The sequence below is a fragment of the Chelonoidis abingdonii genome, chromosome 17 (assembly GCF_003597395.2).
Source record: "Chelonoidis abingdonii isolate Lonesome George chromosome 17, CheloAbing_2.0, whole genome shotgun sequence".
NCBI classification, from domain to species: domain Eukaryota; kingdom Metazoa; phylum Chordata; order Testudines; family Testudinidae; genus Chelonoidis; species Chelonoidis abingdonii.
In genome coordinates, this window is record NC_133785.1 from 22,067,965 (window position 1) to 22,089,726 (window position 21,762).

Consider the following 21,762-nt stretch of genomic DNA (forward strand, 5'->3'; position numbering starts at 1 on the left):
TACATTAAGGCAGGATGAATTGTACCTTTTTAAAGGCACTTCAAATCACAGTAGCTTCTCAGAGTCTCACCAGGACACTTTCCTGGTCCTCTGATATCAAGGTCAGAGCTCAAAGACTATCTGGTAATGGAAGCTGGTTGGTTGTTCCTGCTGCTCAGTCCTGTTCAGCTGTCCAAAGCATTAGGAATAACAAAGAGAAGAAGAGCTCAGAAGAAATGTTTTTCTGGAATGGAAGGCAGCTTCTGAATTCAAGAATAACGGAAGCAAAGGTTGGCAGCATTTGGGGGAAGTCTGTTTGCATAAACCTTGTTGCAAAAGACTTCAACATGGGTAACATGTAGGGTTTCACTTTCTTTGGAGTGCAGTAGTCTTTTGTTGCACATCAGATGTGTCTAATTCATACTACAGTTTGGGGATAGCACATTGGTAGAGCAGGCATAAGAAGTAAAGTTCAGACCAAAGTTCAGGAGTATTGTCATAGCCGGAGTTTTGACTGAACCGATTATAGCAACAGAGGGCCAGCTACAAAGTCTGGCTCCAGATTTGTGTCTGAGCTCGCCCTAAATTTGAGAACTTTCAGTTCTGGCATTTTTCTGTCATTCCAGGCATTTACACCAGGCTCATCCATCACCCTGGTATCCAGGGATTATGTGAGCTGTTAAGGAGGCATTCTCAGAAGTCCGAGGCAACCAGTACCCAGGAAAGGACAGTTACAATTGGTGGAATTCTGAGTTATGAGCCAAGAATCCTCCCACTTTATCAGTCTGTTATTTCCCACCACTTTGCTCTGGGCTAGCTCTGGCTTCCGGCTACTCAATAGCTTCTCACTTCAGAATACCAAAAACCTTGCAGTTCTGGCTGTTGTAAACCCACCACTGTCCACTTCCTACCATTGACTTTTGAAAAGTCAGCTTCAGGTTTACCCATGTTAACTAGCATCCAGAGATTTCCTGACTGACTAGAGCATTCTATGCTTCCTTTGGCTTTCATCTCTTTTTTTTGCAACCACATAAGTTTTGCTTTTTGATGAAAGAAAACATGATCTCACCACATTACTATGCTCTGGCTTGACTGACACCACCCAGGCCCTTTTGTAGTGGCACTTAGTAACTTAGCAGGAGACCATTGCATGTCTCTCTGGATATTAAGCAGAAGATGAGGATGAAGGAAATAGAATGATGCTTCTTTTAGTTGTTTTTCCAGTAGAGACACTCATAGATTACAAAAAGAACAGGAGTACTTGTGGCACCTTAGACTAACAATTTATTTGAGCATAAGCTTTCGTGGGTTCCCCATGTTTATTTCCCCCTCCCTTCCCCCCTGTTCCTCTCACCTTCTTGTCAACTGCTGCAAATGGACCATTTTGATTACTACTGCAAAAAGTTTTTTTCTCTCTTGCTGGTAATAGCTCACCTTAACTGATCACTCTCGTTAGAGCGTGTATGGTAACACCCATTGTTTCATGTTCTGTGTGTGTGTGTGTGTGTGTGTGTGTGTGTGTGTGTGTGTATTTATATCTTCCTACTGTATTTTTCCACTGCATGCATCGGATGAAATGGGCTGTAACCCACGAAAGCTTATGCTCAAATAAATTTGTTAGTCTCTAAGGGCTTGGCTATATTGGCACTTTACAGCGCTGCAACTTTCGTACTCAGGGATGTGAAAAAACACCCCCCTGAGCGCTGCAAGATGCAGCGCTGTAAAGCATCAGTGTAATCAGGGCGGTGCTCCCAGCGCTGCACGCTACACCCATAAAGGATGTGATTTACGTGCAGCGCTGGGAGAGCTCTCTCCCAGCGCTGCCGCTCTGACCACACTCACACTTCGCAGCGCTGCCCCGGCAGCGCTTTGAAATTTCTAGTGTAGCCAAGGCCTAAGGTGCCATAAGTTTCCCGTTCTTTTTACGGATACAGATAACACGGCTGTTACTCTGAAACCTGTCGTAGATTACAGATTCACTATAGAACTAATGGGCCACATTGACAGAGCATTTCTGGAAAGTGTGGTGAATTTGCAGTTCCTACATTTTAAAAAAAACTTCTTTAGCTTACAAACTTCTTGTCTGAGTGTCACAGCTCCAGGCAGGTTGGCACTATTCAAAAAAAACTCCACTTAGTGACAAAGCAGGACCCCAGCCTTCTCAGGCTATGCCTGGTGCATAGACAGTGTCTTCCAGAATCAGTGATTGCAATGGGTACTGGATTCGTTTGCTAGCTTCCATGTTTAATAATTTGCAATTGGTACATAATACAGTAGCCAGGAACCTGAGTTATACTAGGGCAGGCTTTGCATCACTTATAATGTGCTTGTGTTGACTCATTGGCCCCTGTTTGTGCAGAGCCTAGTTACATCTCCAAGATCCAAAACTCAGTCCCCTGAACAAAGCTGGAGTAAATAGGTTTGGCGCAGGCGACCTGTGCAGTGAGAGTGGAAGGATTCGTGTAGGGCTTGTAAAACACTTTGAATGGATGCCTAGACAGGATGAGGCTCCATAAAAGCTACAGAGTCGGAGAAAATTGGGAAGGGTATGGGTGGGTTCTGTTTGGCTCTGGAGGAAGATTTGGAAGAGGTGGAATTGAAACATGCATTTATGATTCCATCCTGCTTTGTATGGTATGGGAGATATTTTGCTATGTTGCACCATTGTTACCCTATTGTTTATTAGATGTTGCTCATTAAGAGTCTAGTTCAGGTCCCAGTGAGAGCTTTTCCATGGGACAGTCAATTCTTCAGAGTGAAATCCAATCCCTGGTTTAGTGCTTTACAGTTAGAAAGTCTCAGTGAACAGTTTTATGTATCATTATCCACCAGAGGGAGCCCCTACAGCATGTCCTAACAATCATGTTGAGACTGAGCATTTCAGAATGGCTTAGGGGTTACATAAGGTCCAATAGTATTCAAAGGAAATAAATGCCTCCCCCAATCCCTGCTCCTACTTTCCGGCATGCATGCAAAACTGCATGAAAATCAGATTTAATTTACCATATTTGCAGTGTGCTCTGGGAGTTCTGGAGCATGAACAGAACTAAATACAGCACAGCCTGGTTTTTGTCTTGTTCCGTGGGGTTTTCTGCTTCATCAAGGAGAAGATTCAAAACAAACTGGAATGTTTCCTCTCTGGGCATGTGTTCTCCCCTTGTGCCTGCATAGTAACTCACATCACCATAGAGAGGAATTGCAGTGTAAGTACCAGTCCATCAGACACCAGGATCATCACCTAACTGCAGACTGCCAGCAACTTGCAAACCTCAGCTCCATAAGAAACCGCTCCCCCTGGTTAACAAAATGAACAATCCTGCTAAATGAGGTAGTAGGGTGCTACAGAAAAGCACCCATTTCTGTGGGTCTGACATCTCTCTTCTTGTGGAAGACAGGATGCACAGATATGTATATATACACCAAGTTTGTTAAATCATGACTGTCTGTTTTAAAACCCAACTTCCTTTCTCTGTGCTGGTACTAAATGGTGTTGAACAATGCATTAATTAGCTCACTTTCCCCCTGTAAGCAAAGCTCTGCTGAGAGAAGAATTAACCTCTTCGGCAAACCTGCCCTGGTGTCTCAATTACTGTAAGTGTCCAGCCTGGATCATCTCTGTTGTGGTCTCAACCTTATTAAGCTAGGCGCAAGTTCATCGTGACTGGCCACATGAATCACCCTCAGTGCATTTCTTCTGGAAGCCATTTTGTTAACCATTTCTCATTCTTTCATCCCCCATAACATGATCTTCTTTGAACAGAAATACATATCTGGTCTCCTTCAGTGAAACAAGGGGAATAATATCAGGCATATCTGAGAAGAATGACGGAAGTTACCTGGAAGGAGAAGGGGAAGGGGAAGAGGAAGGAAGGAAGGAAATGTGTCAAGACTGAGCACTTTCCACTGAGCCTGGGGACTAGTCAGGCTAGCCTCCAGGTTGATTAACAAGGTCAGTTGCGTTGTGATAAGATCACCTGATTGGTCAAAGGGAGGCCTGTTTTTAAGCTCAACAGCTGCAGCCGCTCACCAGCTAGCTGCTCAATGCTTCTGCCTGCAGCTGTGATTGCTCTTGTCTCTGCCTTGTTCCTGTCCTGCTCCAGCCTTATGTTCCCTTCCTGGTCCCTGCCTCTGGTTCCTGATTCTTGCAGTGACCCTTGGCTCTGGTTTCCAACTTCAACTCCAAACTTTGGCCCCCAGCTCTAGTTCTTAGCCCCACCCCCTCAGCCCAGTTCTAACCGGGGAGCTGTATTGCCAGCACCTGCCCCTGCCAAAATGTGTAGACTGACTAAATATATCCAAGGCCAGGTTTTCACAGTTAGGACTGTGCAGGTTGTATAAACAGAATCAGTCAGCACACACAATCACATATTTTTGCACACATGCTGGGCACAGGGCACTTGCACGTGACAATAAGCCCTTCACAAATCTATGCATGCAACTGCACATGGCTGGCTTTGAAAATCTGGCTCTCAAAGCTTTGACTGGAAACTTTTAGAGCCTTTTAAGTACTGGCTGCAAAAGCTCCAAGGCCCCAATCAACCTTCTTGTCTTCAGAGATCAGAGGAAACAGGTTGCTGGAGCTTGGTATTTGCAGGACAGGATTGGAGGGAGCACTGTTTGTATATTTCTACTTATGGAAATCCCTCCCTCCTAAAGAGCAGGGAGGTCTTGGAAGTGTAGGTGACCGTACCTCCTGTTTTGGCCAGGACAGTCCCTTTTTTGAGCCCTGTCCCAGCCCTCCTGACTTTTTTTGATCAAGTTGATGAGAACAAATGGGACAAATACCCACTTTTGTCAAAAAAAGCAGGTGTGTGGAGGAACGTGCTGGAGGGGAGGGCGGCAAGCGGCGATGCCAGCCCTGCCGGTGGTGAGGGAGGGGAGGCAGGGCTTAGGCAAACAGTGATGCCAGCAAACAGAGCATAGAAGCTTTTCCTTTACAAGTGCTTATGACAAGCCACAATAGCAGTTTTAGTATTCTCTTCTACCTGCAACTGCTTTAAAAAACCAAACATACCATTATTTTAAAATAAGCCTTAGAGCAACAATAAATCCTAGAAAGTCCATGGCCAATAGAAACCTTTAAAATAAATGTTATAAATCTAGCCTAAATGTTCAAAACTGTGTAGTGATTATAGGTGCCCCAACTTGAGACTCCAGAAAGGGGCCTGATTTTCAGAAAGAACTGAACACCCACCTTCTGAACAATTAGTAATTATATTTGAGAACTCAGAGGGCAGGTGAGGTCCTAGAGGACTGGAGAAAGCCAAACATAGTACCTATCTTTAAAGGGGAAAAGAAGAACATGGGGAATTATAGACCAGTCAGCTTAACTTTGACACACGGAAAGAGCAAATATAGTTTCCATCTTTAAAAAAGGGAAGGAGAACCTGGGGAACTACAGACCGGTCAGCCTCACCTCAATCCCTGGAAAAATCATGGAGCAGATCTTCAAGGAAACCATTTTTGAAGCATTTGGAGGAGAGGAAGGTGATCAGGAATAGTCAGCATGGATTCCCCAAGGGCAAGTCATGCCTGACCAACCTGATTGCCTTCTATGATGAGATAACTGGCTCTGTGGATATGGGGAAAGCAGTGGACATGATATATCTTGACTTTAGCAAAGCTTTTGATACGGTCTCCCATAGTATTTTTGCCAGCAAGTTAAAATAGTATGGATTGGATGAATGGAGTATAAGGTGGATAGAAAGCTGGCTAGATTGTTGGGCTCAATGGGTAGTGATCAATGGCTTGATGTCTAGTTGCCAGAGCTGGCTCCAGGCACCAGCGACGGAAGCAGGTGCGTGGGGCAGCCAATAGAAAGGAGCAGCAGTCCGTCCGTTGATGGGATGGCAAGTCCGGGTCAGTGGCATTTCGGTGACAGTTCAATCGTTCTGCTTCAGTCTTCGGGAGCAATTCGGCAGTGGGCCCTTCACTCCCTGTCTTCCTCTTGGTGGCACTACAGCAGCAGCTCAATCGGGTTTTTCTTTCTTTTTTTTTCTTCTTTTTTTTTTTCGCCGCTTGGGGTGGCAAAAAAACTGGAGCCAGCCCTGCTACAGTTGGCAGCTGGTATCAAGCGGACTGCCCCAGGAGTCAGTCTGTAGGGCACCAGGAAATTTGGGGCACCACATTTCTTGGTGCCCTGCGCAGCTGCGTGTTGCTCCAGCCCCTGCTCTGCCTCTTCCGCATGGCCCCCACCACTGCTCCCCCCCGCCTCTTCCTGCCTTTGCTCTGCCCCATCCCCCGCCCGCCTCAGCTCCCCTGAGGACTGCTACAGGATCGGGCCTATACTCTCACGTGGTAAGATTGAGCGACCCGCCTCAGGCCTCCACTCCCCTGGCTCCCAGCACACCACGGATGGAGTGCTGAGGGGCGGTTTCCCCTTCACCCCCAAGGCTGGGAAGCAGGGAACGAGCAGAGCAGGGCGGGCTGGGGCCATGAGGCAGTTTCCACCCAGTCCCCCAGCCCTCCCCTGCGGAGGCCTGGGCCCCACACAGCCTTCCCGCAGGGGGCTGTGTAGGACACCAAAATGGCGAGTTCAGCCCTGGGTCCTGTTTTGTTCAACATCTTTATTACGATCTGGATGATGGGATGGACTGCACCTCAGCAAGTTCACAGATGACATAAAACTGGGGGGAGAGGGAGATACGCTGTAGGTAGGGATAGGGTCCAGATGACCGTGACAAATTGGAGGATTGGGCCAAAAAGAATCTATGAGGTTCAACAAGGACAATGCAGAGTCCTGCACTTAGGACGGAAGAATCCCATGCACTGTACAGACTGGGATCGACTGGCCTAAGCAGCCGTTCTGAAGAAAGGACCAGGGGATTACAGTGGATGAAGGGGATGCGTCAAGTAGTGTGCTTTTGTTGCCAAGAAGGCTAACAGCAATATTAGACTGTATTGTAGGAGCACTGCTAGCAGATCGAGGGAGTGAGTGTTGTCCCCTCTATTCACACTGTGAGGCCACTCTGGAGTTTGTGTCAGATTTTGGGGCCCCACTACAGAAAGGATGGGACAAATTGGAGACAATTTTGTGCTTCTTGCGGACTATCAAGGGCTGAGAGCACATGATTATGAGGAGGTCTGAGGAACTGGCTTGTTTAGTCTGCAGAAGAGAGAGTGAGGACGGATTTGTAGCTGCTTTCAACTATCTGAAGGTGCGTTCCAGAGAGGATGGAGCTCAACTGTTCTCAGTTGGTGGCAGATGGCAAGACAAGGAGCAATGGTTCTCAATTGCAGTGAGGGGGTCTAGGTTGGATATTAGAAACACTATTTCACTAGGAGGTGATGAAACACTGGAATGGGTTACTAGGGAGATGGTGGAATCTCCTTCCTTAGAGGTTTTTAAGGCCTGGCTGACAAAGCCCTGGCTGGATGATTTGTTGGTGTTGGTCCTGCTTTGAGAAGAGGGTTGGACTAGATAACCTCCTGAGGTCTCTTCCAACCCTACTCTTCTATGATTCTATAGTGAAACAAATTATTAAGCAATCAGTTTGAAAGCCCTTGGAGGATAATAAGGTGATAAGTAAAAACCAACATGGATTTGTCAAGAACAAATCATGCCAAACCAGCCTAATTTCTTTCTTTGATAAGGTTACTGGCCTAGTGGATAGGAGCTAAATGTGACATACCTTGATTTTAGTAAGGCTTTTGACACAGTCCAACCTGATATTCTCATAAGCAAACTAGGGAATTGTGTTCTAGATTAATTTACTGTAAGGTGGGTGCATAACTGGTTGAACAAATGTACTCAGAGAATAGTTATCAAGGTTTGCTGTCAAAGTGGGAGGGCATATCTAGCGGGGTCCTGCAGGGGTCAGTCCTGTATCTGGTATTAGTCAACATTTTCATTAATCAGAGGGTTAGCCATGTTAGGCTATGTCTACACTACCTGCCGTATCGGCGGGTTACAATTGATTGCTCGGGGATCGATATATTGCGTCTCATCTAGACATGATATATCGATCCCCGAGCGCGCTTATATCGATTCCAGAACTCCACCAACCCCAACGGAGTTGCGGAATCGACAGGGGGAGCCGCGGACATCGATCCCACGCGGTGAGAACGGGTGAGTAATCTGATCTTAGATATTTTACTTCAGCTACGTTATTCACGTAGCTGAAGTTGCGTATCTAAGATCGATTTTCCCCCGTAGTGTAGACCAGCCCTTAGTCTGGATCTGTAAAAGCAGCAAAGACTCCTGTGGCACCTTCGTCTGTTAGTCTATAAGGTGCCACAGGACTCTTTGCTGCATTTTCATTAATGACTTAGATAAGGGAGTCGAGAACATGCTTATAAAATTTGTGGATGACACCAAGCTGGGAGGGGTTGCACTTTGGAGGACAGGATTAAAATTCGAAACAACCTTGATAAATTGGAGAATTGGTCTGAAATCAACAAAATGAAATTCAATACAGACAAGTGCAAAATACTACACTTACGAAGGAAAAATTCAAAGGTACAAGTACAACACAGGGAATACCTGAGTAGGTGGTAGAACTGTTAAAAATGTGCTGAGGGTTATAGCGGGATGACAAATTGAGTATGTCAACAATGTGATGCAGGTACAAAAAAAAATTAATATTCTGGGGTGTATTAACAGGATTGTCATGTGTAAGGGATGGGAGGTAATTTTCCACTCTACTCAGCACTGGTGAGGCCTTACCTGGAAAGATGGGGACAAACTGGAGAGAGTCCAGAGGACTCCACACCTTGGTGAGCAAACAGGAAGGGGATTTTCAAAATTCCCAGATAATTTAAAGGGCGGGTCTGACGGCTGGTCACCTGAGAGCAGGGCAGTAGAGTTCAAAGTGTTGACCAGAGTGGCTAGAACAGGAATTGTGGGACACTTTTGGAGGCCATTCAGACTGCATTAATAGACCAGGGCGTCCACATTGGCGCCACAGCACTCCAGTCAGGGCACAGCAAGTGTTATGCCCCTTGTGGAAGTGGACTACCGGGAGCGCTACAGCCACAGAGTCCGGGAGCTCTTTGTGCCTTGCCAGTGTGGATGCAGCATGAGTTAGGGCACCCAGGGCTGCTTAAACGTGCTCTAACTAGGAAGTGTAGCCAAGCCCTTAGGTTAGATATTAGGAAAAAACTTTCTAACTATAAGGATAGTTAGGTACTCAAATAGGTTACCAAGGGACATTGTGAAATCCTTATAATTGGAGTTTTTTAAGATCAGATTAGACAAACACCTGTCAGGGATGATTTAGATTTACGTCGTCCTGCCTCATTATGGGGGGCTGGACTAGATGACCTCCCTAGGTCATTTCCAGCCCTGCATTGCTATGATTCTGTAATTAGAGAGAGAGAGGCCAGCTGTAAAGTTCAGGTCCAGATCAATATGGTTCTGAGTATCCCCAAAGTTTGGGTGCATTTGGATTCTGGAATTTTGGACTAATCCATTAGAGGTTCAAAGTTCACATCTGGATCTGACTCCTGCTTGCTTGGATCACCCTCTAGTGAGGGTGGGCAAACTTTTTTAGCTCAAGGGCCACATCTGGGTGTGAAGCTGTATGAAGGGCCATGAATGTAGGGCTAGGGCAGGGGATTGGAGTCTGGGAGGGAGTGTGGGGTGTGGCAGGGGGCTCAGGGCAAGGGATTGGGGTGCAGGAGGAGTGTGGGGTACAGCAGGGGGTTCAGGGCAGGGGGTTGGGATACAGGAGGGGTGGGGGTGATGGAGGGGGTTTAGGGCAGGGGGTTGGGTGCAGGAGGGGTGGAGGATGTGGCAGGGGGCTCAGAGCAGGGGGTTGGGGTGTGGGCTCCAGTCAGCCACTGCTTACCTCTAGCAACTCTGGGGTAGCAGCAGCGCACAGAATGGCTAAGGCAGGCTGCCTGCCTGCCTTAACCCCATGCTGCTCCTGGAGTGGCCAGCATGTCCAGCAGTGGCTCCTGGGGGTGGGGTGGGGCAGGTGGTTCACTGTGCACTACAGTCGCCTGCAGGTACCACCCCCGAAGCTCCCACTGGCCGCGGTTCCCTGTTCCTGGCCAATGGGAGCTGCGGGGAGCAGTGCCTACAAGCGAGGACAGTGCACAGAGCCCTCTGCCTTCCCACCCCCAATGGCTGCAGGGACGTGGTGCCAGCCGCTTCCAGGAGCGGTGCGGAGCCAGCCTTAGCCCCGAGGGGTGGATTGAAAGCCTGCATGGGCAGGATCCGGCCCGTGGGCTGTAGTTTGCCCTTTCCTGCTCTAGTTCAAACGTCTGTGATTATTGGGTCTATATTTTGGGTCCCTTTTGAAGTTGGCTCATCACTAGTTTATAGTGGAAAAGTCTCAAAAAAAAAAAAAAAAAAAAAAACAACAACCTTGGCTCTCATATTATCTAGTCTCTCCAGATTTACCCAATTACCAGGTGTGGTTTTGCCATTAAAGTAAGATTATTGCATGCACATTTCTGAAAATCCTCTCAGTGAACTTCTGTTCCCCCTCCTGCTTTTTATACTTTCCCAGCTGCTGGCTCATTTTCAGTTAAACCCTGCAGGACACATTTCTTTTGTTGTAATGGTAAGCTTTGCTGCACAGCACTTTTTGTTCCTGCCATGATAACAAAAGCAGCATTATTATGACTGCTGACATTTTTGCTGGAATGAGAGTGACGGAAGTAAAAAAAAAAAAAAAAAAAAAAATGCTCAAGTGATCGGCATTGTGTTTGCTAACAAGGCTAACTGTGCTGCTTTATTTTTAATTTTAAAAGAACAGATACTGTCTCCGCCTACACTTGAGCAAATGCTGCTAAGGATGGAATCTATCAAGGGAGGGTGATGATGAAACACATTTTGCCTGACAAACTTTACATGTGCAATCATGCATCTAACATTTAAAAAAAATCAGAATGCAACTTCATGCCTAACTTTGTGCATGTATGTAACATATTTGTATAAACAAATTACCAGAACTGTCTATTTATATATGTCCAAATATTGGGTGGGACTTCGGGATAATTAGATGTGTAAGCCACATGCTTGCATTGTAGAATTTAGTGGTGTAAATAAGGGAAGAAACAGTGGGAGGAGACACACACATGTATGAACCTCTGAAATGCAACCATCTCTGGGGTGGAAAGTAGTAGTTGTTTAATAGCACACAGCAAAACTACTCAACATTCATGGACAAAAAGCAGAATCCAATTGAAACCACAGGGGGATATACAGAGACCAAATGTACTAACTCAGTTGGATTTAAACCAAGGAACAAAAACTAATGGCCCAGTTCCCAGGGAATCTATATTATTTGCCAGCATCAAGACCTCTGTCTTTTGCATGAGAAATAAAACAACACCGCAGACAACACAGCACCCCCACGCACAAGGATTGGGCATTGATTCTTCCTTGACTCTGAAGGAAGAGTGCCATCTGTTGAGGCATCCGTATTACTTCCTGCGGCCTCTGTTTTACTTAGACGTCTCCCAATTAAGTGCTGATGAAGTTCTTCCCTGAGTTTGGGAGATCTGATGAGATCACAGCCCAAGGTGGCGTGGCTGTAAGGATGAGACCAATGTGGGTGCTGGCAGGAGGTTGGTTTGTACCAGATAACTGTGTGTTTTTTCTCCAGGATTTTTCAACATGCTGCTGTCATAAACAGATAGCTAAGGGTTAATGTTTCTTTCACCTGTAAAGGGTTAACAAAGGGAACCAAACACCTGACAAGAGGACCAATCAGGAAACTGGATTTTTTCAAAACTCAGGGAGGGAACGTTGGGTCTGTGTCTTTTGTCTGTCCCTCAGCTATGAGAGGCTTCTTTCTATCTTCAAGCTTCTAATCTTCAGTTTCAAAGTTGTGAGTACAAAGGTAGAACAATAGGCTTTTATATGTTTTGTTTTGTATTTACATGTGTGTAGTTGCTGGAATGGTTAATTGTATCTCTTTTTGAATGTCTGTTTATTCTATTTTCTTTAAGTAATAGCCCTGTGTATTGTCAACTTAATGCGAAGATCATATGTTCATGTGTTTTTTTTTTTTCTTTTTTTATATAAGCTTTCTTTTAAGACTTGTTTGAGTTTTTCTCTCTGGGTAGGCTAAGGAACAAAGGGAAGGAATTCTCTTTGTGTAGATCTACAGAGGGTAAGCTCTGCAGCACCAGGGAATTGGTGGGAGGGGGAAGAGAGAGAGAATCATTTCTGTTTCCTTGTATTGGGGTTTGTCTCTTTGTGGAATAGAGGAGACATGCTTCTTGGTATTGTGATGTAAAGAGATTGCATCAGTACTCTCAGGTTAGCCCAGAGAGGAAAGTCTGGGTGGGAGAGAGAGGGGGAAGGGAAATGGTTTATTTCCCTTTGTGGTAAGACTCAGAGCCTCTGAGTCTTGGGGTCCCCCAGGGAAAGTTTTGGGGAGACCAGAGTGAGCTAAGACACTGGAAGTTCTTGGCTGGTGGCAGCGAGATCAGATCTAAGCTGGTAAAAGCTTAGAGGGTTCATGCTAGCTTCTCAGTTTATGAACACTAAGGTTCAAATCTGAGTAGGAAAGCTACTGCCTGGTAAAGGAGTTGGGGAGGGAAAAGTGGAGAGACTCTGAGGTGCCCAAATACTACTGAGCTAGCAAAGCAAGCTCCAGATTCGATAAGCTTTGCTCCATCAGAGCATGCAGTAGGGTCAGTCCCCATCTCTACTGTTCTATCGACATCCCTTGAAGGGAAGGGAAGGAAGAGGTGAACTGGGGTAAGAAGCCAAAGCGAAGATTTGAGAATACACTGACATAGACTATTTAAGCATTATTATCTGTTCCAGGTACATCTAAATGCAATCCAGAAGAGACTCCATTCACAAGCTCTGATAAATCCTGTTAGATGATTTTGTATTTCCTTGTGTTGTACTATGCTGTGTGTATAGTTCTTATCAGGTATCTTCCATGCAAAGTAAACACTGACTGAGCAGCTAAATAAAATGACCAATTGCCATTCATTAGTTGCCTGCTAAGGCAAAATTCAGGAACATATCTCCTGTATCCTTTATCACACCCACTTCAAAAGCATAGCCAAGAGAACAGGGCAAAGGAATTTCCCAATCCCCTAAGCATTAGTTCTGTTTTGATGCAGTTCTTGGGGCAGGTCCATACTTAAAACCTTGCAGCGGCACTTCAATGAAGACACCACTACACTGATGGGAAAGCTTCTCCCATTGGCATGGTTAATCCACCTCCCCAAGAGATGGTAGCTATTTCAGCAGGAGAAGCTGTCTATACTGGGGGTCATATTGGCATAACTGCATCACTCAGGGGTATGTGGATTTTTCACACCCCCGAGCAATGTAGTTATACCAATGTAAGTTTGTAGTGTAGACCTGGCCTTGGTATTTCTGTCAATGAGTCATAATATAGATGAGTTAAAGAGGGACCCAAGCTGGGAAGTCAGGGTCACCATCTTGATTTCAAACCCCTCTACTTCCAAAGTTTGGTAGAGTTCAGATCCCCAGGTTTGTGCAATGGATTTCATCTCATTCTCTGTTGCCATTTCTGGCAATACAGCTGATGCATGTTGGAGCCTTCAAAACCACAGCCCAGCAGCCACCCAGTGCTAGTTTTTATAGTGACTAAAGAACTAAAGTTTGATTTGAATGCAATTTATCAACACATTACATTTAACCTTGGTTAGGTTACTGATCAGAGATTTCAAGTCCCAGTCTACCATCTACTACCCAGGCTCTTCTCAGCAACTTCAGATGTACAGAAGCACATATAAAAGTCTAGTTAAAAGAAGGATAGTGAACAGCAGCAAAGTCTCCAGAGGAAAGAAGGAGTGAGGATGGATCCCAACAAGTACAGGGCACTCATCTTACTGAAGGGCCTGGTTAACAAAGTTACCCTTGTTACCGACTTGCCTTTATCAGGGAGGGTGGCCTGATAAAGGTTAAGCAAAATTGTGCTCACTACATTTGTGGATTGCAAGTTAGTGGAATGATTCAGCAGCAAAAAGAATAGTCAATCAGTGAGGTGTTTTCCTCTAGGAAGCCAAGTAAGTAGCAGAAAAGGAAACTTCCCAGCTTTGGGCTCAAGCTAGACCCATCACTGGTGGGGCAGACCAGACCTTCCAAAGGCATTCTTCCACCTCTGTTTTCCAAGCAGATCCCCTTTCAGGGCTTAATTCAATATTGCCTGACACCTTGGACTGCTATTTACACCAGTGCAGAGTGCTACCAAATCAGAATAATCTCTTACATTAATTTTTCCCTGGTGTAAATGATTACACAAAGTACAGGGCAATGGTGAATCAATGCTCCAGCCCACTCTCCTATGCACCTATGTAAGGAGAGGGAGAATCTGTTTTATGTTAACCACTCAATTACCGGAGGCCAGTTGGTGCCCTTGAACTCTTTTACATGGATACTTTAGGATGGTTTCCTAAAAAGGAGGCTTGTTTAAGGATGTGGCTCCTTGTACACGTTTATACACATGCAGGTCTAAAAATTTGAACTGTGTGTGCGTGTGTGTGTGTATACACATGAATGGGTGATTTTTCAAAGGTGTTTCCATTGACTTCAATAGCTCTGAAAATCAGGCCAATAAATTCATATATATATATTATGGGTATAGTATAAGAAGCTCTATAAAATAGAACATATATGAAATATCATCCATATATTACTCAAAAATGATTACTAAGTACTGAAGCTAAACATTTAAAATCAATCATATATATTCATAAATGTACTACTTCACAGATGCTGTTTTTGACCTCTTTTAAAACATAAGTAACTATGCCAAAACATGCAATATGTGATCCCTTTATATAGGGTATAGTCATGTTATAATTACTTGCTTGGATGCCTGGTTTGTCATTTTTGCATAATAATTAAAACCACAGATGATCTGGGAGCTTTTGCATTTTTAACAGGGTTGTTAATGATGTTGTTATTCTTATATAAAAAGCCAAACTAATGTCTGCTTGGGGTCTGACATCAATAAGCTATTGAATGGTTCATTTCTTATGAAATGATAAATACAACCAGAACAAAAAATCATATCTGTGTCTCACCACTTATGTTGTTTGTTTACTTTGTGTATTCCTCTAGTTTTAGGCAATGAAACTGGACCCAACAGTTTCACTCTCTGGTTCTTATGTACAGACACAGGATCCTAGTGTTTGGGATTTCATTGCCAAAGACAGATGTTTATAGCCCCATAAATAGTTTACATGGATGTTTTAAAACATGATTAAAACATTCTTGTTTCTAAATTTGTAAAAACAATAAAGGAAAACAACAGAATAAAACAAAAACACTTACCTTTTGTCCATAAGTTACTTGACATTAGCTCTAGATCAGTGGCTCTCAACCTTTCCAGACTACTGTACCCCTTTAAGGAGTCTAATTTGTCTTGCATACTCCCAAGTTTCACCTCCCTTAAAAACTACTTGCTTACAAAATCAAACATAAAGATATAAAATTGTCACAGCACACTATTGCTTACTTCCTCATTTTTACCATATAAATATAAATACTGTACTTACATTTCAGTGTATAGTATATAGAACAGTATAAACAAGCCATTATGTGAAATTTTAGTTTGTGCTGACTTCACTACTGCTTTTTAGGCAGTAAAACTAGGCAAATGGCTAGTTGATGTACACCCTGGAAGACTTCTGCGTACCCCCATGGGTACACGTACCCTGGTTGAGAAGCACTTCTCTAGATCCTTGAAATCTTCATGCAGTACACAGCAGGGAACCTCAGAGGACTAAGCATTTATGAAGAAGCATAAGATGTCTTTTGACTATTGAAACTGGCCACTCCATTTAATGGAGTATTAATGGGGTGCTATTAAAGGGTGAAACATCCACCATATAATTCTGCTTCCACAGCTCAGCAGTGCCATTGTCAATGGTGGTTATTAGCTTTAGCATGAAAGGAGCCTCAGATTTTTTTCTTTACTGCCTTTAGGTTCTTTTAGCATGTCAAGATCCATGTTCTTGCTGGTCCTCCTGTGACTATAAATTCAGCTGGCAGTGCTTAAATTCAAAATGCAGCTCATGCCACTCTCCACATCCTGACATAGCATAATCAGAGTTCTCTTTTGGCTCCAGCTATACTGGCCTGCTGTGATTTGGTGGGGGGAGGGAGGAGGGACAGAGGAAGATGAGTAGAGGGAGGAATATTGGCCAGCGTAGATTAATACATGTGATTTAAGAGGAAATATGAATGTTAACGTCAAAAGAGATGGGTATTATTTTTAATGAGTCATTGTATAAATTTCAGACTTTCCACCATTACTACATTAATTGCATCAGACAAACACAGATCAAGGCCACTTTTTTCATCAAATCAGCTTCCACACAAAGGGCTACAACATCTAAAAATACCCTGGCACAGTCACATTGGATAATGTCACAGATCAGCTGAATGTAATCTCTGTTGGGTTCTGATCTGTGGCATTGTCTTGAAACAAATCCACCATGTTGCTTCCGTCTTTTCTAAAAGGTACATTGTTTGATCCATGTATCCTTCTAATCAGTACACCCTGCTGGTGGGGTCTATTGTACAGCATTAATAATGCTGTTCCCACCACAGAAGGATCTCACATCACAAGAAGGGGAGTAGAAGCAAAGTACCAGAGCTAAAACAACTAGGGCAAGCTACCATAGGCCAAATTTATTCACTAGGCCTGATTCTCAATTCCAGCTGAGGTGTACTCAACACAAAAATAAAGACACAGGGATAAGGCAAAGCTAGCACTAAGGTGTAGTCCTCTGGGCCAGGCTGTGTGGGGCCTGCTTGGCCCCGATGGAAATTAGACTACACAATTTATTTGCCCCGGCTCCCCATTTCCTCCTAGGGACCTTAGGGTTGCTGGCTGCTCTGGTGGCAGCTGTCCCATCTCCAGCTCCCAGCATCGCATCGCCACCTCTAACCATCCAGCCCTACTGCACACCCTTAGCACACCCATCAGCTTCAGACCTGTGATTAATAGCAGCCATTAACACCTTCCAGCATAACAATATGATCCAGGATGCAGTAATGCAAGTGACTGGGCTACATACAAGGATTTTGTGGGTCTTCTGCTTTTCAGCTTGATTAGTGCTTACATTGAGCAGTTGCGGCCTTTCAGAAACCCACAAAATAGATGGGTTATGCACTACACCTTTGAGCACACTGTCCGTTTATTGGACAGCACAGTACTTGAAGTTACTTTCTCCTGTATCTGCTGCCTCTTATTCTTCCTTCTCTTCCAAATATAACACTGGTCTCATCCAAAAGGAGGCTGTCCAGAGAGCAGATCATTCACTGTATTTCAGAGACTGCCCTCAGCTGCCTAAATCAAGATCTTCAGCCTAGCTGGAGGCAGCAGAGACAAGAGACAGCTACTGAACTGTTTCAGTGTGTGTAGCACACAGCACTGTATGTTCATTCTTGTAGTCAGGGATGGCTAGAGGTCTTCCAGGACTCCATGTAAACTGCCATATATACCCTCCTCCCCCAGCAAAAGCATAAAAACCATGCTGGTAGGCACTTCGGGTTAACGTTGAAGATCTCATCCCCACCCCGCCCAAAAATAGTGCAGACTAACCCCTGTCACTTCTGGGTTATCTTGAATAAAGACTGAAACCATATGTGCCTGTGTGCTTTCCCTGTTCCTGTCTGTGTCACCCCTCCAGAAAAGCTACAACTGATTTAAACCTTACTTCTGCTAAGGTGCCTGGGAGTATTGGGGTCATTTGCAGCTGCAGGAGTTGATGATGCTCTGGGTAGGGTTGACAAATGTCCAGTTTTCAACCAGAACATCTGGTTGAAAGGGGATCCTGGTGGCTCCAGTCAGCACCACTGATGAGGCCATTAGAAGTCCAGTTGGCGCGGGGCTGGCAGGCTCCCTACCTGGCTCTGTGCAGCTCCCTGGAAACGGCCTGCAAGTTCCTACAGTCTCTTCGGTGGATGGACGGCAAGGGGGTCTCTGCAAGCTGCCCGCAACGCCAGCTCCGCAGCTCCTATTGGGAGGTGGTGCCTGTGGGTGGAGGCAGCGCGCAGAGCCACCTGGCTTCCCCTGCACCTAGGAGCTGAGGGACATGTTGCCGCTTCCAGGGAGCCTACTGAGGTAAGCGCCACCTGGAGCCTGTACCCCTCACCATCTCCCGCCCCAGCCTGGAGCCACCTCCTGTATCCCAAACCCCTCATAGAACTGTAGAAGATTAGGGTTGGAAGAGACCTCAGGAAGTCATCTAGTCCAACCCCCTGCTCAAAGCAGGACCAACACCAACTATATCATCCCAGCCAGGGCTTTGTAAAGCCGGGCCTTAAAAACCTCTAAGGAAGGAGATTCCACCATCTCCCTAGGTAACCTATTCCAGTGTTTCACCACACTTCTAGTGAAAACGGAGAGATACAGTTGGGTTCCTGAAGTTTTTTGGCTGGCAGGATGGCCACCTAAGAGGCTGGATAGTGTGGCCAGGAGGTTGAATGTGCTCTCAGTCTACACCCTTAAGGTGGCCATCCTGCAGCAAAAAACTTCAGGACCAGACGTTCAAAGAGAACTCCTGCGCGCAATTCATCTGCAAATTTGACAGACAGCCTCCGCGGTTGACAAAGACTGTGAAGGGCTGCCAGCTCACAGAACCAGTTTCTCCTCCCATGTGGTTTCCACTCAGCTGCTAGAACCAAGCCTCAATCCTCCTGATGCATCTAACCTCGGTTATCTCTAGCTTGCTTGCTAGCATATATATTACCGCCCCTGGAACTTTCCACTGAATTCATCTGACGAAGTGGGTATGCACGCACGAATAGCTCATGATCCAAAACGTCTGTTAAGTCTCTACAGGTGCCACAAGGATTCTTGCTGCTTTACAGATTCAGAACTAACCGGGTACCGCTCTGATACTTGACACACTTTTAGTGAAAGTTTTTCCTAATATCCAACCTAGACGTCCTCCACTGCAACTTGAGACCATTGCTTCTTGTTCTGTCATCTGCCACCACTGAGAACAGCCTAGCTCCATCCTCTTTGGAATCCCCCTACAGGTAGTTGAATACTGCTATCAAATCCCCCACTCACTCTTCTGCAGACATCTCTTCTCTCAGTCTCTCCCCTAGCTCCCTAATAATTTTTGTTGCCTTTCGCTGGACTTTTTCCAATTTGTCCACATCCTTTCTGTAGTGGGGGGACCCAAAACTGGATGCAATACTCCAGGTGTGGCCTCACCAGTGCCAAATAGAGGGGGATAATCACTTCCCTCAATCTACTGGCAATGCCCCTACTAATGCAGCCCAATATGCTGTTAGCCTTCTTGGCAACAACAGCACACTGTCGACTCATAACCAGCTTCTCGTACACTGTAACCCCTAGGTCCTTTTCTGCAGAACTGCTGCTTAGCCAGTCGATCCCCAGCCTGTAACAGTACATGGGATTCTTCCACCCCAAGTGCAGGACTCTACACTTGTCTTTGCTGAACCTCATCAGATTTCTTTTGACCCAATCCTCCAATTTGTCTCAGTCACTCCAGACCCTATCCCTACCGTATAGTTTATCTACCTCTCCTTCCAGCTTAGTGTCATCTGCAAACTTGCTGAGGGTGCAATCCATCCCATCACCCAGATCATTAATAAAGATGTTAAACAAAATCGGCCGCAGGACCAATCCCTTGGACACTCTGCTTGATACTGGCTGCCAACTAGACATCGAACCGTTGAGCACTAGCTGCTGAGCCCAATGATCTAGCCAGCTTTCTATCCACCTTATCATCCATTCATCCAATCCATACATTTTTAATTTGCTGGCAGGAATACTGTGGCCCCACACTATCATCCCTGGCCCTACCACAGAGCCTGTACCCCTAGCTGGAGCCATCACCCTCTCCCACAACATAACTTCCTGCCTGAGCATGGTGAAAATGAGGGAATGAGGGTGAGGAAGAGTGAGTTACAGAGGGTGGGGGGCATGCAGTGAGCAGAGGCCATGGCCTTGGAGAAGGGGCGGGGAAAGGGTGTTCGGTTCTGTGCAATTAGACAGTGGGCAACCTTAGTTCTGGGCTTCTCCTGGTTGTAGGTTTTAGTCCTTGGCTTCTGTGTGCAATGGCAAATGATGCTGCAAAACCTTTGACACTTGATCAGTGCTGACGGTATGAAATGAATACCCCTCCTCATTCAGGCAGCTAGAGCCAAATTAGGACCTGGCAACTCCCCTAAACCCAAATCTCTGTTTCAGCTAAAGGGGGCGGGGCGGGCGAAGTGTCCCAAAACGCGGTTCCTACGAGGGGCGGGGCTTGCGCCGATTTGAGAGGAGGGCTCCGCCCACTACCGAGGGGCGTGTCCTGAGCTGGCTCAGCCCCCTGACATCACTGTGCATGACCTATCTCTTTGCCTGCGTGGTGACGTAGCGCGTTGCCGTGGGGCGGGAAGGTTGGTGGTGGGAGAGGCGAGGGCTGGGGATGGGGCAGCTGCCGCCAGAGCTGCCGGGGACCAGGTGCCGCTTCCCGCCCCTGAGCCGGTAAGTGGACCCGTCCGGCCTCCAGCTGCAGGGGCTTTGGCTTCACTTGCGGCCCTGGGGCCCTTCTGTTTCCCCGGGGCCGCGCTCCCCTCCCGTCCCCCCCTGCTCCCCTGGGGCCCTTCCACCCCCCCGGGGCTCCTCTCCGTCCTCCCTGCTCCACCGGGGCCCTTCCACCCTCCTGGGGCCGAGCTCCCCTCTCCGTCCCCACCCCTGCTCCCCCGGGGCCCTTCCACCCCTCTGGGGCTCCTCTCCGTCCACTTTTTTCTCTTCTCGGGGTGTGTGTGGGTCCTTTCCTGGAGGTCTCTAATCCCCTTTCCAGCTGGTTGTGTTCCTAGCCTTCACCCTTGCTTGGCCCTAAGGGTCTCTGGTCTCATTGCTCCAAAATTGTGTGCTCTGGATTGGGGTTGGGGGCAGGGAGTGGAGGAGGAACAAGCCTCCTATGCAGTTGGAGAAGAGGGAGGATATCTGGGGGGAAAAGCAGTGAGTCAAAGGGAGGAAGCAGCCTCTCAGTTTTTTTGGGGGAGGGGATTGTGCCCCCTCAGCATTATGAATCAGTTCCTAGAATAGTTTAAAATCGCTGCCTTTTCTCCCTTAAACCTGTTGTTCACGGTGGCTCTTCTAATCCTAGCCCACTGTGTTTCCTGCCACTGGAAACAGCTTCTCTGCTTTTACTTTCCAGGGTGGAATAACCATAGCAAGAATAGAACGTGTTAAATGAGCAGAGGGAAAAATGGGACTATGCAAGGTTGTTTTGTTGTTACAAACAGTCTCAGCTGATGTTTTATCATCAAATTTCAGCATAAACATGCTGGGCAGCGACTTTCTTGTTTGAGTCATCTCCTTTTTTGGGAGGGGTTGTTTAAAAAATATCTGTGCTTAATATCTTTATGTTTTGGAGCTGTCCTGATTTAGCAATGAACAGAGTGAATAAGGCTGGGGGAGTAGGAGGAGAACTGTGAGTCAGATGCTAGTGTAGGTGCATCTAAAGAAAAGCAAGGGCTCCTTATACTTCAGTGCATTATGGATGTGATTGAGAGAGTGGAAGTAACTGATGGGGGCAGAGTTTGTGAGATCCAGCGTCTCCAGCTAATAGTTGAAAAGTAGTGACTTGTGTGTGTTGAACTGGGCTTTGCTATGCCTTTTTGAAAGATGCTGTTTAAATCTACAGGAAATTTGAATACTTTATAGGCATTCAGTGCCAATGATGCTGCTGTGGTATCATCAGATACTGTAGCAGCGACACTTCTGCAGTTGCCCAGGCGACATGTTTTAGTTATTTGGCTTTTTTCCAGCTTCATGACCATTTCTGATTTCACTGGTTTTAGTAAGGGCTAGTCTACAGTGGACAGCAGTTCAATGTGGTTTGTGTAGTCATGGC

The 21,762-nt window shown here is 46.0% G+C and overlaps 1 protein-coding gene across 6 annotated transcripts in view; it reads left to right on the plus strand.

Annotated features, from left to right (window-relative positions):
* The first annotated feature begins 20,267 nt into the window (after positions 1–20,267).
* TMCC1 (transmembrane and coiled-coil domain family 1) overlaps positions 20,268–21,762 on the plus strand; it is a 215,995-nt gene continuing 214,500 nt past the window's right edge. For 2 of the 6 annotated variants that reach the window (XM_075073372.1, XM_075073375.1), the window contains exon 1: positions 20,296–20,384. The gene's annotated coding sequence lies outside the window, so the exon portion shown is untranslated. Of the gene's footprint in view, positions 20,385–21,762 lie in introns of all 6 variants that reach the window. The other 4 variants (XM_075073369.1, XM_075073370.1, XM_075073376.1 and 1 more) reach the window with 4 other exon arrangements.